The sequence below is a fragment of the Lottia gigantea genome, assembly GCF_000327385.1.
Source record: "Lottia gigantea unplaced genomic scaffold LOTGIsca_7, whole genome shotgun sequence".
Classification (NCBI taxonomy): Eukaryota; Metazoa; Mollusca; class Gastropoda; family Lottiidae; genus Lottia; species Lottia gigantea.
In genome coordinates this window covers 4,417,994-4,423,390 of record NW_008710370.1, presented here as the reverse complement: position 1 = coordinate 4,423,390, position 5,397 = coordinate 4,417,994, and positions in this window count along the sequence as shown.

The following is a 5,397-nucleotide window of genomic DNA, read 5'->3' as shown; positions in this document are numbered from 1 at the left end:
GAGAGTTTAATCCGACCAAGACAGCTTGTATGCCTGCACCTTAAAACGCATGGTTTCGAATGATGAAAATCGATGCCATCAGTGACACCACATAACAAGTTTAAAATTCAAAATAATGTAGATGACAAGAAAAGTAAAGTGCAAAAATGCATAATGTGGCTTCCATTCAGGTATTATCAGATTTTATGACGTCATATCGAAATGGACAGACCACAGGGACATATTAGCGACACTTTTGGACTGACGATTGATGGGAAGACACCTGCATTATACCAGTCTACAGGATGTAACTTTACGTCTCGTTTGAATATACCTAGTGTTTAGACAAATAAGGTTCGTCTATAGTATCAGCCGTTTCTTTTGCGATTCTGTAAGTATGTACGATGGTATAAAACCAGAGAAATGGGTTTGGGGATAAAGATGTCATAAGAAATTAAACCTTTATAGGACTGAATTTATAGTCTTCTCATTATATTTATAGTCTTGTTATTTTCCACATCAAAAAGTGTAAGAATAAAAAGGGCGTATTTTCAATCATTCCACTCGTAATAAAAGTCGAATTTTAAGCTTAAAACTGACCAAACTTTAAGAAATCTATTACATGTACTTCGCCTTCATTGTCAGATTTCCTCTTATAAATTATATCGAGATTGACAGACCACAGGGACAAACTGGCGACACTTTTGGACTGACGACACCTCCATTGTCTCAGTCCACAGAATGTAACGTCACATAGTCATCGTTTGAATATATCTGCATCTAACATTAGTGTTCAGACAAGTAAGATTATTCTATACTATCAGCCCATATTGGCGTTTCTTTTGCGATTCTGAAAGTATTTACGATGGTATAAAACCAGACAAATGGCTTTGAGGATAAAGATGTAAGACTGACCTTATAGTCTTCTTATTATATTTATAGTCTTGTTTTTTTACACATCAAAAATGTTTATTCATAAGAATAAAGAGGGCGCGTATTTTCATCGATTCAAGTCGTAGTAAAGGTTGGTTTAAATGTACATTGTAAGCTTAATACAGACCACAGAAATCTACTATTTCACCTTAAAAGTTTTGTTACCTTTTATAAATTGTGTCCGTTGGTTACTATCCATGTACATAATAAAGATTCAAATCACGGATCATCTTTAGTTTTTGAAAAGCTGAAAATAATTCATTTTGTACGAACCGTCACACTTGCACAATTTTGGCGGGTTTTTAACGCACCCAGAAACACAGGGTAAGTGAACTATAAAATAAATACATTATAAGGAATATCAAGTTGACGATATACAAAGGAAATTTTGTTATCATTTCAAATTTCACGATAGGTCCAATCTTTTTTCTTTGGTTTCTACCGGGATAGGTCGAGATAATACCTTCGGATTTTTTAACCCAGTTTCCTCTTGTCAATGATGCAGGTAAGAGGGGCTGACATGGATAAAACGTCTAGTCGTTCGGATGGGACAATAAACAGAGGCCCCGTGTGCAACAGACTGCACGTTAAAGTAGGCTACTACCGCGGGTGGTCCTGGCAAAATTACCCAATAGCCCACTTAGGTACAAGAGTAGGACGTAAAACTCCATTTATTTCATATTCTCTCTTTTGTGTCTCTCGTTGACTTTGGGTATGAGATTTAATCTCGTTAAAGGTCGAAATTATTTCTTCAGATTTCTATTCACGTCATGTGTTTAATACATTCAAAGGTCGAATTGTATAATCTTTCAGCCGAGTCAATGAACCATAGAATTCCTTGTCACAGATTGAGTATGTTGAAGGTCCTATGTCAGTTGAAAATAATAGGTTGGTGTGCCGGTTTTGGCAAAATGTCCCTCAATTCACTCAGTGGATTTCGATCACACCTACCACCACATAGTTTACAATTTTTAAAAAATATACTCTTTGACTTTACTCTTATTCAGTTTTACAACGTTTGGAACTGATTAAAAAAAAAAAACCTCAATGCAAAATATGCTTAAAAAGATCGGGAACTAGTTCTTCTACTTTTTTAAATAAAAGTACTTCTTAACATTGATTTTTTTTTTCAAATAATAATATATGTGATTACAATGAAAAGGTATTTTTAGATCTACTAAATGTATATCTGTCTACTTCCGCAGAATTATTAAGCGTTCAAAAGAGGATGTCATCGAAATAACGAATTTCAACCGCGGGATAGAAGGAATTTTAAACGGTATAATGTATTGGACTCAATCAAAATGTACTAGAAAAGGAATGAAGGAATATGTTTTTATGTCTTACATTTTCTACTAGTTATGGGGCTTATAACGATGAGCAGCTTCATGCATGTAATTTCACCATGACAGTAGAATTAGCCTACTCTTTCTCGACTTCCGACTCTTAATAAACTTAAAGAATCCTTCAATGGCATATTGGAAGCTCAAGTTATAGATGTATATTAATTTTGGAGTAATATGATATTTCTAGAAATATCCTGTCAATAATAATTGTCTTCTTTATCGACAACTAAAGGGATTGTAAAGATAACAAAAGCTGATAATTATGGGATAAAACACACTTCCTGGGTACATGGGTACATAACATTTCAACACAAGTTACACGTGTCGTCATCAGATGAAATGGTGAAAGAATAAATCATAACAAGATATATACTAGCTAAGAATAATAGGAGATAAAGGTAACCAAAAGATAAAAGTCAATAACAAGAGTGTGTATTTTCATCTAGAACCAAAGAGGTCTGATTGTAAATTGGAATGTCGCAAAATGATGCTATCTATGTTTGCATTAATTATAATTTTTGAAATAATGCTTTGAAACGAAGCATAATTGACATGAAACCATTACAAAAAGATCTATGTGACTGTCTGAAAGAGATAATAAATCAGTGGTAGTCAAAATTTGTTCATAAAAGAGTTAGCCTGCAATTGCAGTTATTTGCAATTAGTTACTTATTGAGGCAAATGGCACGAAACCTTCAGTAGTTTACGAAACTTCGTTAATGACACAAGAACCATACGTAGTTTCAAAGCAAAAAGGGTTGCCTATCATCACTACTATTATTATAGTAGTCCAGTTCAAGAGTTCAGTTAAAATATATATACATGTAATTGCATGCATTTTAAAACATTTTCACCTTTCTTCTTGTCAAAATCATGTCACAAATTCCCAGTGAGATAAGATCGGCGAAATTAAATATGATTTTTAAGCAATACGTCAGTCTGATATGAATATAAAAGAATTATAGTCCTTTGTATTATTAAATAAACCTATTTCAACCACAGTTGTTTTAAGTGTCATATGGTAAATCAATAGTTAATTTATGAAGGTAAGAACTTCCTTTCTTCGTACAACAACGTAAGTTAAGCCTACCCGCCGATTAAATTATGGTTACATGTGAGGCACAGGGACATTGCAGAATATTCAATAACGTCTTGATGGATTCATTAATGTATCCATACCTCTCTGCAACAACATGAAAAAATATTTTTTGCCAGATTAGTTGAACAATTTATCAGTGGATTCAGGGCAACACGAAACACGCTCAAAACCAGTTTGGTTTGATTGCCATCAAGTATATGGAAATATGTGCAAGAGTTATTATACGAGCGATAAGATTACGACAATCGATCAAGTTTTTTCGATTTAGTTAAAACTTGTACTACATTTGGCAATTATTTGCATTGTTCTTTGCTAAGTTTTCAGAGCATTGGCAAATGCAGAAATCTCATGAAAACATGTTGCTTAACAATGTTGTTGGTCAGAAATAAATTTCACACGTTCCTCCTTTAAATTTTTTTCTGTCGAAATTTTCATTTATTATTATTTCATTTTGTGTATTGAAAATTCTACACCGTCATCTTGTAATCATATTATCTTTAAATTTACTCATTTCAACGCCAATGTTGAGATTGAATGAATGTGAAATGCGTTTCAGCGATATTGCATGCGCGCATTGATTTTTTTTACTTCAGCGGTAGTTGTATGTCATAAAGTATAAAATAAGAAAGAAACACGAGTTAATGTTACAATTGAGTGTCACTAGAAGAGAAACTGTGGATCAGTATTTATCAGCATTTGTGTCAATGTGCATGTTATTGACGATTGTGATACAGTACCGGATCGTGGATTACATCTAATTGTAGCAAGTTATTACCCACAATAATTGACATTCACTGAATGCATATGATTTCCTGTGTGACATAGCTGAGGGTTTTAATTATTACAACAATTATTGTTGTTTATATTTCCGTCACATACTCTTCTTTCAGATTTGTCTTCCTTTTACACGAGTGCTTGTGATAATCATTGTGATAATTTTCAATATTTGATATTCAATGATACTGGATCTTTCACCAGAAATTTCGATATTTACACAAATATAACTATCCGACCGTAAATTAAAATTGAAGGATGTACCTCAAGCATATAGCGAACAATGACGTTAAATTGTGTTTTATAGTTGCCATGGTAATAAATAACTTACTGTTAATCTAAAACTTACGTATTCTTCTGCAGTTCGGTTTCAGTGTGGTGCACAGCCTATTACAAAACTATCTGAACGAAGAATATCGAGTGCAACACGGGCTGTTGACAGAAAAATGACTTTTTGGACGTCGAAGTTAATGAACAAGAATACTCGTCTGTCGATATCCTGATGAAAAAATGAAACGAATGGAGTTTTACGCCCAACTTGTCTGCAGAAATCCCGAGGAATAACTTTCTGCATCCTCATAATGCTTTTCAATAGACTAGGATTAAAAGCAAAACATTCCTATCGTTCAAATCTACAATTGGTACAAAGCTTATTGATAAATACCTCATTGAAATTTTAAATCCTTGGCAAATGGATTAACATCGGAACTTGTTACAACGCCCATTTTCGGTGAGCCCAGGGAAGACACAAATATCTGTGTCGTTAGCATATTTACTGGTTGACCATTATCGGCATCATACATCACTGTCGCTACAACTAGTATATATCTGCATTATTTTTCATTGATAGTATATCAGACGATACGAATGAACAATAACTACTGAACACAGAGCAGTTGTAATCTTTGAAAAATATCTGTACGATTGTGCACGTTTGTGTTTCGTTAAAGCATGGAAGTTAAAAAAAATATCATTTGAATCATTCCTTTTAACTCTTTACTCTTTGTAAAGAGTAAACTGTACCATATGTTGGATAGAGTACTATATTGGATATGATTTTCATACTTTCAATATATTTACATTATACGTAATGTTGTGTAGTAGACAAAACATGTAAAACAACAGCACTAAGGATGATGGACTTTCAGCCCAGGGCTTACTTACTGTCCACAGAACTTAAAATGGTGACATCATACCAGACAATGTGCGGCTAAACATGGATATTAAGTTTCTTTAACATCTAATTGATGTGGATCATTCGCCAAA